At 43.1% G+C, this 13276-nt stretch overlaps 1 protein-coding gene across 1 annotated transcript in view; it reads right to left on the reverse strand.

Moving 5' to 3' along the window:
* CACNA1C (calcium voltage-gated channel subunit alpha1 C) overlaps window positions 1-13276 on the reverse strand; it is a 452768-nt gene that overhangs the window by 428202 nt on the left and 11290 nt on the right. The window lies entirely within an intron of this gene.

Consider the following 13276-nt stretch of genomic DNA (forward strand, 5'->3'; position numbering starts at 1 on the left):
AGGTGTAGCTCCTGTTTTCTCCTCAGGGCTGACATAAGAGTATGATCACCTACACTTGCTATCAGTTTCTCCTGATTTCCAAATGGTAAAATAAGGGCTATGAATTGAAATGTTTCAGCTGTTCTAATAAACTGTGCAGTAAAACCATTTTGTGTATCCAAATTTTGGGGTGGGTGAAAGTGTGTGTTTCAGGAGGTGCATACCAAGAAGGTGATATCCAAAAGACTGTGTGAATGATACAAGAATTAAGTCTCTGTGAGTAACACCATCACTCTGTTTCCATGGAATTATAATATTTACATTATGTTCAAGTACTACTTCCTGACAGAACCCCTGGAATACCTTACTTCTGTGTTATTTATTTCTCTTCCCTACTTTTGGAATGAAAAGACTGGGTAAAGAGGTTGGATGACAAGAATTAAGTCTCTGTGAGTAACACCATCACTCTGTTTCCATGGAATTTTTTTTTGAAATTATAATATTTACATTATGTTCAAGTACTACTTCCTGACAGAACCCCTGGAATACCTTACTTCTGTGTTATTTATTTCTCTTCCCTACTTTTGGAATGAAAAGACTGGGTAAAGAGGTTGGATGTCCCCTGGGAAAAAGGCAGATCTCTACAGTGAACCACTCTGGTACCACTGTAACTCCCAGCAGGACTCAGAGTCTTTGCTGATGGACAACAGGAAAGAGCAGGCTGGACACAGTTTTCCAAATTATAATGCCACAGCCATTTGGAGACAGCCACCCTGTCATTTGGCACTCCAAATCAAGCTGGAATCCTCCTTCATAGGCAAGAACTTGTTGATGGTTCAATGAAGGTAGCTAAGGAAAATTAATTCTCCAACAGAGTGGGACAAAGGCTGTTCTTGCATTTACTTCTCTAAAATGCCTTGATGGCCAAATTCAAGAAAAGTTGAAAAAATACTTTTAGGAATTTGGGCCTTGGAAGATAGAACTCAATTTCACAATCCTCCTCAAAATGTGATTTTTCAGCTGCAGATTATCAGCTGTTCTTCTGGGACACTAAATACCTCTATGAGCCCAGACCTTCAATGACCTAATTATTCTGTCTTATTTTTCAGTAATCTGTTGTTTTCCTTGTCCTTTGGTAGGATAAGGAAATGTCCTACTTTCTGACAGTGTCCTCATGAGTGCTGTATCCTCAAAAAGGGGAGGGGGAAAAAAAAAAAACCCAACCATGTGGAAAACTTCCAATCATGAGCCTTTGCCTATTGATGGTGCACAGTAAGAGCACAGAGAATGCTCTTCCCATTTTATAACCTGTTGCACTTCCATGTTTGTAACATTACAAAGAGTATTTTTTAATTAAAAGGTTTTTTTCTAAAGCTTTGAAACATGTAATAGCTTGTACTAGATTGCATCCCCATTTAGTCTCTGAGGATGTAACATATAGGTGTCTAGCTGACTCATTTTCCCATATGACAGATTTCTGATGCCCTGGACAGTCATAAACTTCTGTTTTCAAATGATACAAAATATTTCCTGCCCTCATTTACTTCCCTTTGTTTTGAAACAATATGATTCTTTTCATAAAGCATTCCTTTTTCCTCATACAAGGCATGAAATAATGCATTAAAAATCAGTACATGCATAGGAATATATGTGCATAAGAATTGGATGTGACCCGAAAACCCTTTTCTAACCTCATTTAACAAAGGTTACTAACTGCTCTGTACATGTATACCAGCACATTCAAAAATCCTAACAGTGTGCTGAGCCTGCATTCCAAAAAGTCATCTTGGTGCCTCCTTCTAATCCCTTTCCCTGGAATAATGCTCTCTGATACATAGCTCAAAAGTCCATGTATCAGAGACCGGGCAGCAATTGACTCTGAACAGTACAGTCAGTTCACTTCCCCAGAACAAACAGCAATACCTGCTCCTATTAGCCTTTTTACTCTCCTGAGAATCTTTATGTAATGTTGCATTAGTAGCCTTTACTAAATTAGAAAACCAAAAGGGAAGATAAATCAATATGAATGTACGTTTGCTGATATTGATTTTTCCTCTCATAGTCAGCATGGGAATATTGTGGCTCCTATTAATACAAGGAGTGGAAGAGCTTTAAATGGTTCTCTTTGGATAATTACCCAGTAGTTTGGGAAACTTATTCAAACTTCTGTAGTTTGTAATTTTGAACTAGACACTTCATGAAATCAATTCCTTCTCATGAATAATCATGTTAATATGTTGATGACAATTTCTTGATGTGGCTTATCAAGAGGATGACTAGGAGAGGCAGTCAGCCTGGTATTCATAAAAGGAGGATGAGGGGCTAGAAGATGTGAAGGTCAAGGGCAGCAAGGCTGCAGCAAACACAGCATTCTGCTGTTCAACATCCTGGAAGAAATTGAGCAAGAGAAATATTGGAGTCACAACTTTGGAATTCAGACTACATTTCAGCTTGTTTAGGAATGGGCTGCGGGGGATCCAACAGAACACTGCCCTGCAGGGCCAAGTGACCCAGGACATGTGGCTGGTCCTCACGGACCCTCTTGAGTACACAGGAACAGGTCAGTCTGCCAGGCAGGAGGGAAGCCAGCGTGGCAGGAAGCCAGCACGGATGACCAGGGAGCTCCCATCCCAGCTCAAGAACATGGAGATGGAAGGGAATGCCAAAGCTCAGATGTAGCTGGAAAAATTGAGAGATTAAAGGGCAGAAGGGCTCCTGTAAGTACTTTGGCAGCAAAAGGGAAGGCTGGGATGGATTTGGCTGAACTGCCAGTCTGGCAGGAAAAGCAGTGAAAAAGGATGTGGATAAGGCTCAGGTACTCAATGACTGGTTTGCCTGACATCTTTTTATGGGTTTTATTTTTGTTTTTCAGAGGGGGGAGTGGTTGTTCGGGGTTTTTGAGGGAAGGGTTTTAGTTCCTGGTAAGGATTTTCTTTAGGCCTTCAGAGTCTCCAAGCCCAGGGTCAGTCTCTGGGAGTGGTGCACATAAGCCAGTGGGACATACTCAGATCCTTGGAACAACACAAGCTGTATGTGAAGGTGTGGAGAAAGGTGGCCAATGTCCCTGTAAAGTTGTCCTCTCATTTTTGAAAGGTCACAACTGTCAGGTGAGGCTTTTGACGAACAGCAAGACAAACATCATATCCATCTCCAAGAAGGAGGAAGCAGGGAGCTCCTCCCGTAGGGCACTCAACCTAACTTTAGAAAGATCATGGAGTAAGTCATCTTAGAAGCCATATCCAAGCAAAGGATAAAAAGGAACAGCCAGGTTGGAATTTCCAAAGGCACACAATGCCACACACACCTGACTATTCCATGGCAAGAATGGAATAGTTCTGTGGACAAGGGGAGGGAGGATAATGGGTGATACTTATTTTGACTTTAGCAAGGCCTCTGAGAGTTTCCCACAGAACTTTGTAGCTCAGTTGCAGAGCTGTAGATTAGATATGGCAGAAAGATGAAAATTTCCCTGGAGTGCCACAAATGACAAATGCCAAACCCTGTACCTGGGATGGAACAATCCCATGCATCGGTAGAGGCTGGGAAGCAGCTTTGCAAAAGAGAGCCAGGTGTCCTGGTAGACCAAAAGCTAAACACCAGCAAGTAACATGCCCTGGCTGTGAAGGAGGCCAACCACATCCTGGACCCCCTCACCAAAAATTTTGCCAGCAGGTCACAGGGAAGTCATTCTGAGAGCCCACAAATGGAATGCCTCATCTAGTTTTGGGCTGCTCAGTACAAGACACTGCAATAAGAACAAGTCCAGAGCCTCTAAGAGAATTAGGAAGCTGAGGCACACATGGAGGCTGAGAGAAGTGGGCTTGCTAAGCTTGAAGGAGAAACGACTAAGACAGACCTTTTTGCTGTCTTCAGGTGTTCAGGAGGAGTATATTGAGCAGTTGGTGCCTCTCTCTTATCCGAGGTATACAGCAAAAGGACAGGCAGCAGACAAGTCATAAAGGAGGAAATTCCAGTTAGACACAAAGAAATTTTTTTTTTTTTATTATGAAGGTAATAAAACACTGGAATAGGTTGCCCAGAAATGCTGTGGAATCTCCATTCCCATTGCTACTACTTTAATTAAAGATCTCTTAAGAAACACTTTTACAGAAAAGGCAAATTTGGCATCTTTTTCCTGTTACTAGAACAGCTGAAGTACAATATTCTCATTCACAGAACAAAGATCACATTCCTCAGTACCACAGGACAGCTCAGAATCAATGCAACTACAAAACTAATGTGGTTATCATTCTCTCCTAGTACAGCAAGATGGATTTGCCATGTGAAAGGAAAAACCCATAAGTCAAGCAATCTTATTCACTTACACTGAATGAAAATGGAGTCATCACTGATAGAGTTAATGCAGATAAGAGGAAATCAAACTTCAGAGAAGCTTTTACATCATTTCATTGCTTGAAATTTTTAGTGATAAGTAAAATGAACCTCTTTTGGGCCTGGGTTTTTTGGTTTTTTTGTTTGGTTTTTTTTATACAATTACACATGCATATACTACCTAAAGCTCAGACAAAAAAGCTTGCTTTATATAATTTTTGCAAACTCCCTCCACATCCCAAACCACATTTCAAACCACTGTCTCTATTGACATACTTTTAGGATAAGTACGACTTTTAGGATAAAATGGAACTGCTATTTGTCAGCTGGAGTTAATGATACTCAGACATTTGAAAATGTTAGACCACATCATCTCTCTTGGAACTGTACAGAGGGCTTCTATGTCTTGTGGCAACTGTTGCCAAGTAGTAGGGAAAACAGAGATGCTTTCTAGCAGCCTTTATCATTTCATAAATGCTTCCTCAATCATTACAACATTTTTCTTGATGGTCAATCAACTTCTCCTACAATTGTTAAGTCTACATCTCTTTCTTGCTTGAGAGAAAATGTCTGCTGGTCTGTATCCCTCAGAAACCCCTCAGAGACAGAGACAGGAAATCTATTTGATGCTGTATCTGCTTTCCAATTGCTCAGTGCTGCATGAGGGGAGACTCTCCATAGGTTCTGTTCTGTAGCAGCAGCCACTTCCAACTAGGTCACGTCACAACCAGCGATTAAAGTGACCTAAAAAATGGTCGTGGCAGGACAGTTCTTGGTAATGACAGCACACCGTTTACCCATCCCTGTGCTCAGCATTTCCTTCCATCAAAACACTCCTCTTAATCTATTTCCAGTTGCATTATCTACCTGAATTTTCCTTCCTCCAGACCTACATAACTCTGTCCTCTCCATTTAGTTTTGTTCCTAGCAGGTGTCCCATTCTAGTGGCAAACCTCCTTCAGTTTGGCTTGCATAGCAATCCTGCCTTCCCAATCAAGCCCTGCTCCATGTCAGCCCTGCCTCCTTGTCCTTCTGTCCCCTGGTGACACCAGCTGTGATTCGTGCATCCCACCTGCCCAGCCTGGATGTTTCTGTATTGCACCAACAATGACACAACACTTTCAGGATTTCTCTTCCAATCCTCGCCTCCCCTTTACGCTCATGTTGAACAGCACCTTCAGATTCCCCTTTCAACCTGAATCCTGCAATTCTGAGAGCACCATGAAATGCTGCTATCACTGACCTTTTAACAACAGAATTCCCTCAGAAGCCACGTAAAAAGCTGAAGAAGGATCTTTCCTTAAAGCTGCATAGCAAGTCAAAAATAATTTTTAAAAACACCAACAAAAATATCCTGAACCTGATTTAGGTTTACACAGTCTTGGTAGGTTTACTAGTGCTTCGATGACACAGCAATTTCATCGTAGATAAGAAGGCAAGCTCAGCTCAATATGATAAGATTAATTTAGGATGATAATAAAATTAACAGATTTGGGCAAACCAGCATGAAAAATAGGAGGAGAATAAAAAGAAACCCTGTCCTGTTACTCTTTATGGAAGCTTTCCTTTGAAAAATCCATGCAGTTCATGTTTCTGTCAGGCGAGGTAATATGCCTGTAAATTTAATCTGACAGAAGAAGCAGCACAGCATCAGCAGAAAATGACAAAATCAGATTGTAAGAGAAGGACAGCCGAATGCCTTCACAGCTCTCAGAATCCACCGAGGGAAACAAATTCACACAACTGTAATAAACCCAGACTCAGGCACTCACTGGAGGGTTGTGGTGCTAATACCTTTAGTTTCCACTCCAAAATTTCATTCAAAAGTGCTTAAATCTTGTATTGGCTGCCTGATGGAAGGTGCCTTTGCCTAAATCCAACCCTTCTAAAAACCAGGGAAAGACTGCATTTATTGTTTCCAAGGGCAACACTTCAAATGTTACCAAGTTTTGTTTTCTGGTTCAGTTACACAAATCTAAACTCCTTTTTCTACCCAGGCCTTTCTTCTTATTATCACAAACCCTAAAGCAACACAAATAAAGCCCAAAATGCAGGTTTAAAATAAAAACGAAATATTTTTACTCTTCTGGAAGCTGCAAGTAATTGCATTTAAAACATAGAGGCAATTGTGGATCCTTATTGCAACATACTGCATAACAAAAGGAGAAAAAAGTCTATTTTCTGTTTGAAAGAAAGCTTATTTAAAACAAATATTTTCTTCATATTTTCTAGTGAAATAAAGCCAGTAACAAATAAAAATGATCACCTAAGGTGTTATGCCAAAATCAGGCTATTAGAGGTTAGGTGATCTTACCTTAAAAGACACTTAAAACAGCTTTTAAGTCTAACTGTAACTACAGAAGGTGTATTTGTGAGAGCCTTCAGAGCCATTAGTAACACAAGAATTTCCTATGAAATGCTGCATCAGTCTTTAACAAACACCAACATTCTTCATTTTAAAAACAAACACGCCAACAAAACCCAAGAGGATACTTCTGCCAGTTGAGAAGGAAATAATGCAAATTCTCTTAATAAAGTAACACTGTAACAGCTAAAAGTATAAAGTTATTCAAACTTTCTCCTTCTACTTCCTCAATGAGCTCAAACAAAGCTGGTGGAAATGTTCAGAACTCATAAAAAAAAGATATTTTGTTGTCACAGGCACAGCTCCCAGCACTGTGGATTTCTCTGTGATGACTCCATTCCCCTCACTGGGCAAGAGCTGCTCTGCCAGGTGAGGCATAAAAATAAGGTCCTGACTTAGTGTAATTATCTAATGAAACTTTCCATACCAGGAATTAATTAAATAGGGGCATCTTCTCTGTAACTGGTAGGAAAATACCTCTTTTAGAGCAACAAGTGTTTGATTCTGCCAAATTAAATGGTGATTACCAGGGAGATGTGGCTGGAAAGGCATTCTCTCAGGGAAGATATAATTGCTGCTGTACCTTATTAACCTATGGGAAATAGCAGGACTGCCTGATCCCTTTCAATATTTTGGTGGCTTGTCTAGCCAATGAACCGAGCAAAGAATGAAACTGATGGCTCAGAGCAGTTTATGTCAGTTTATCAGGACAGCAATAAGGTAATGGCTATCAATAATATTTTATTGAACTTTAGCACAGACAGTTGTGGTAAGAAAATCACTGAAAAAAAAGCCCCCACATACTGGCTCCAAATGGCTGCCTTCTCAGGATAAAATCTAGTGTTAAATTTTAACTTTAATTAAAGTAGCATGGGGGTGGAAGTAAAGGAATTTGCAAAGTTAAACCTTATGAGAAATGCTACTGCAGTTAGTGAATTCTGCTACATTAAATAAATAAAGAAGGAGGAAAAAGCCTTCTGTAAGTTTTGACAGTATTTTTTCTTTGCTATAGCAGAGAAATCAACAATATATGTTTGGAATGTTATCAGCATTAGAGAGAGACTGGAGGATGAAATCTAGCATTTATTAAGAGATCTGACAGAATCATACTCACAAATGTACAGCTATAGAAATCAGGCAAATTTTGGGGATAAAGGCAGCACAACCAGGAAAAATATTCCACACAAAAAACATTCCACACACCTTCTTTAGGTTTATCATATTCTCATTTCTGCTTATCTAAAGATGAGACAGTGAAATCCTACAGTTATTTTAAACATTGAAAATCTAACACTGATAAAAATAAAAGTTTTTACTGATTAAATGTACAAAAGGAAGATTTTTTTTTTTAATTTTCCTGAATAACACTAGAATTCAATGCAATTATATTGGTATAGACTCTCCCTTTTGCCTTATGAAATAAGCCTTTTCCTTGTGTTAAATTTATTTTTGCAGCTCAGATTATGCCCTCTGAAAAGTGACTGAAGGTAAATCAAAAAGAATTCTTCACAATTATAATATGTATATAGGAAGTTAGAAAGGAAAAAATGTAGCTCTACTAATGACAGTAGGTAACTTTCCTCTAGGTCTCCCCAAGCTAAGCCACTGGCAGAAACTGGGCTATAGAAAGGTGAAGCTCAGTACTTGCGAATAAATGAACAGCAAAAGAAGAAATAAAGAGGTATATTTTTGCTAAGCGATCATGATAGTAGGTCAGTCAAAATTAAAAAAAAAAAAAAGTCCTTTGGTAAAAACCCAAGCTCTTACATGCAGGAAAAATGCAGCCGTCAAAATCACAGTAAATTATAGTTAATGATTTCATTCACAGTATGTTTAATATCAGAATTCAAAATCCAACAATGCTGAAGAACACTATCCCATTCCTGCGTGGACTAACACTGCAGAAAATCTCAAAAGAGTCTCATAAACTTCACCAGAGAGCCACACTGCAGACCAGGACATGCCTGCTGAGGACCTAATGTGCTGGGGTTTATCTGGGGCAGGAGGGGAGCTGTTTAGAATTGGAATAAAAGCAGCCAGATTTCGTTTTAGTCCAGAGAGAGAGAGTATTTTAATAACAGCAACAGATGAAACCATAATAGTCTGACCCTATACTCATGAAGGAAACTGCAGCAAGTAATAAGTTACAAGCATAAAGACTAAAATTGTTTTAACCATTAGGGCTGGAGTTAAGAAGTGGTCTCGGAACACGACTGAAAATTTCAACTTTCGAGCATGAGGAAAGTATTTCAGTGCAAAGCTACTGAGAGCCTTAATAAAAGTGGGCAGAAAAGAGCACATATTTCAAATTATTTCTGCCTGGGAAGGGATGCAGCCAGGCTCCAGCACAACCACAGGGCACTGGTTCTCAAAGGGGGAGAGCTGCCATGCTGCAGCACTGAAGGCACATGCCCAGGAATATGTGGAGCATGGGTAATCAAGCCTTGCCGGATCATTCTGGCTCCACCAGAGCAACCTGCTGCTCTCCCAGGAAAGCAGCATGCTGGAAGGCTTCACACAAATGCTTTTGAGTGGCCCTGGATGAGTAAGAGGAACTCAGGAGTGCTGCCTCAGCACTCTCTCCTCCAGCAGGGGCAGCAGTGATGCCACCAGTCAGGGTGAGAAGAAAACTGTGGCAGCCTTTGGGAAAGAATAAAAAGGAAAAGGCAGCTGCCATGCGATAACAGCTCCAGAGGGGCTGGAGAGGAGGAAGCGAGGCAAATGAGGTGCTCAGCACTAGGCTGGCTCAAGTGATTCGTGCTGTTTATCAGCAAAAGGTGCAGCTCAGAGGACGCAGCGAGTGTGGGCAGGTAGGCAGGCAGCCAGGGGAGGCTGTGAGCTCAGCAGGGCTGTGAACACTTGTTTCTCACACAGTTCATTTCCCCCATCTGTCTGCTTCACACTGAGGCCACGCACACACCTGTGCCAGGCCAGAACCAAGGTGCCAGAAGGGCAGGACTGAATGCCTGGGAGCTGGGGCAGGGCCTGCACATGCACAGCAGAGCCCCCAGCAAATCCACAGAAAATCACATGCCCAGTGCCAATAATTTGCTGGAGGAAGCATGCCTGAATCTTTAAAAGTATCACAGATCCTTGAATGTGAAGGTTTGATAACTGCTTGAACAGCCCTCGTGAAAAGGTTTGGCCTGACCATCTCCACATTTGTTATTAAAGGAGACCTTCAGAATGTCATGCTGCATGGATTTTGCCTTAAATTGGCCTGAGAATTACCCACACAAAATACTTTTCTTGCCATATCAAAAGCAAGATGTGGTTTGGGTTTTTTTAACGAAACAGTATCCAGGTAGGCAGAAGACAAAAAAGTTACATTCTAATTATATACTGCATGAAATGATGACATTTTGAAAGCTAGAAAATTACTTTGTTTCATAAACAAAATTACATCAAAATCATTCAGACTTGATTTTACAGTTGTCATGAACTACTGGATTACTGACTGTAAGAAAAAGAACCACAGTTTAAGTAATCAATGTTTTTAAGCTGTGACATTTTTGCTAAAACATCCTTAAATTTTTTAGAGAATTCACAGCGTTTCTCTTCTTACCAGCATCTTGTTTCATTGGAAAATTTTTAGTCTGCTATCAAGTGATCCCATAAAGCAGGGCAGAACTAATGGCTTTATTAAGTATATTTACTTCAGGCTAAATGGAAGGAGCAATTACATTCCACTTATGCAGGAAAACAGCTGGAACCCGCTGAAGGTACCTCAGAGTGTAGCAGAAAATATAAAAAGGCCTGGTCAGAAGCCTGACAGGTTCTCTGACTCAAAACACAACGGTAGGGAAGTGTCTGTGTGAGAAAGGGGCACAGGGACCTGGGAGGGAGGTGGTAAAAAGCAGCTACAAACAGAAACACAGTCAAAATATTTGACCATTTGCTTCAAGAGATTTGAAGGGGGGGGTAAAAAAAAGGAAAAAAAAAAAACTGGGCATGTTTTTTTTAAAGTATTATTGCTGGAGGCAGGAAAAGCATCTGTAAAGGAAAAGTCAGGGAGTGAGACTCCAAGTGTTTCACACTTCTGTCCTTGGTGACAAGTTTGGACTTTGTGTAAGCAGGAGCCAAAGATGATGGTAAAGAGAAGCCCCAGATGAAGAAGAATGTGCTTAAGGGTGCTTGGAAACTGTGAACTGAGAACTATTTAATCAGCAAAAAGAAACTAATGTGCATCTGTTAATTATTTAAGCATAAGCTGACTTATCTTTCCTATTTACTACTTTTTCTTTTGTTTGTTTGGTTGGGGTTTTTTGGTTTTGTTTTTGTTGGGGGGTTTTTTGTTGTTGTTTGGGGTTTTTTTATTGGTTTTGGGGGGTGTTTTTGCCTCTCTACTCTGGGTCATGCCCAGACCAAGGACAGTTTTCCTTGTCCACCATGAGCCCATGCATCTTCCTTGCTGTTACAGGATCTGTAGGTCAGCCAGAGCTTCGCAGTGGAACTGCTTAGAGCCATTTTCCTACCACAAGCATCACAAAAAACCACAGAACTCTAAACTCTAAAGCTGTATTTCATCACAGCCCCAAATGAAACAAGGTGGCTTTAGACAAGGAGGAAATGAGAGTGAGACAGGCTATAACCAGAGTATGTTCAGATGTTTCCTCTCCTAACAGATGCTTGCAGAACAAGCGGTAGGTCCTTATTCTTGTGATGCAATTTTTTGGTGGCCTTCTGGGATACAGTAAAACCTATGGAGTCTCTCCTAAGTTTTCCTAAGTTTCACCCTACTGCTTCTGTACAGGGGAGGTGGTGACTGCCTCCAGAATGGCTACATCAGTCTGAGGTGATGAAGTAAAAAGAATTTGCTCTTGCAGGGGGTTCAGGCAGGAGGGTTAAGCAACTCTTTTCCATGGAAGTATGTACTGAGCTTATCTGCATGCCTCATAAAGCTCATGTATTTGCTGTAAACTGTCGGTACCAACAGATTAGTAATAAACATGTGTGCCTGACGGGAAAAGGTGGCAACTGAATCCTTGGTCTTGTCCATCTGTTGCTCGCTGTTTGTATAACTCCATATTATAGTGTGCTTGTTTCAGTTTCAGCTGCTTGTCGCACATACGAGTGTATATATATATATATGTGTGTTTGTGTGTATATTTATGCACACGAGGGCTGTGTGATGGATTTAGCTTGCAATGCTGCTTCTTTCAGTTGGGTGCAGGGGTGTGTGAGGGTGTGCCAGCAAACACAGGCTGGCTGTGCTCGGCGATCCGGCCCGCTGCTCTCCCTGGCCTGGGGGCTGGAGCCGGGCAGAGCCCCTCACGGATCCCCGAGCCCCACATGGATCCCCGAGCCACTCATGGATCCCTGAGCCACTCATGGATCCCCGAGCCACTCATGGATCCCCGAGCCCCTCACGGATCGCTGAGCCCCTCATGGATCCCTGAGACATTCATGGATCCCTGAGTCCTTCACAGATAGCCGAGCCCCTCACGGATCCCTGAGCCCCTCACGGATAGCCAAGCCCCTCACGGATTCCTGAGCCACTCATGGATCGCCAAGTCCCTCATGGATCCCTGAGCCCTTCATGGATACCCAAGTCCCTCATGGATCCCTGAGCCCCTCATGGATTGCTGAGTCCCTCATTAATCCCCAAGCCCGTCATGGATCCCTGAACCCCTCATGGATCACCAAGTCACTCATGAATCCCTGAGCCCGTCATGGATCCCTGAACCCCTCATGGATCACCAAGTCACTCACGGATCCCTGAGCCCCTCACAGATTCCCAAGTCCCTCACGGATCCCTGAGCCTCTCATGGATAACCAAGCCCTTCATGGATCCCCGAGTCCCTCATGATAGCCGAGCCACTCACGGATAGCAGAGCCCCTCACGGATCCATGAGCCCCTCACCGATCCCTGAGTCCTCCATGGATCCCCGAGCCCCTCACAGATCCCTGAGTCCTTCATGGATCCCCGAGCCCCTCACAGATCCCTGAGCCCCTCACAGACCCCCCAGCTCGCGGGCACAGGGGCTGGATGTGCTGGGTCCCACTCTGCGGGAACACCAGAGCACCCACAGACTCCCAGAGCTCTTCGGTTCGGAAGGGACCTCTGGGGATCAGGCGGCTGGATCAGTCCTGGAGCAGGCGGCACAGGACACCTCCAGGTGGGCTTCGAATGTCTCTGCCACTCTCAGTGTAAAGTCCTACATGCTGAGGTGGAACTCCTTGTGTTTTAGTTTGCACCACTGCTCCTCGTCCTGCTGCTGGCCACCGCTGAAGTCTGGCACTTTCCCCTTAGCACCTGCCTTGGCGACATTCACACGTATTGATGAGACCCCCCTGAGCTTTCTCCTTCCTACAGGAGAGACCTAAACCTGGACTAAACAGGCGCAGCTCCCGCATGTGCCCCACTAAGGGATGAGCCCAGCCGCAGCAGGAGCACCACAGCGCTCCCAGGAGCACAGGGAGGAGCTGGAGCCACGAGGCTGAGCCCGGCTCCCCGTGTCCTGTGCGGGCCTGGCGTGTCCCCGCGCCGCTCCGTCCCCGTCCCGCCCCTCGCCGCCGCCCGCCATCCTCACCGCCGGCCGCTCGGCGCTCGATTTGCGGCGCCTGCCGCCGGGGGCGGCGCGGCTCGGCGGTGGGTTG

Source organism: Passer montanus, unplaced genomic scaffold (assembly GCF_014805655.1).
Source record: "Passer montanus isolate IOZ18808 unplaced genomic scaffold, ASM1480565v1 scaffold20, whole genome shotgun sequence".
NCBI lineage: Eukaryota > Metazoa > Chordata > Aves > Passeriformes > Passeridae > Passer > Passer montanus.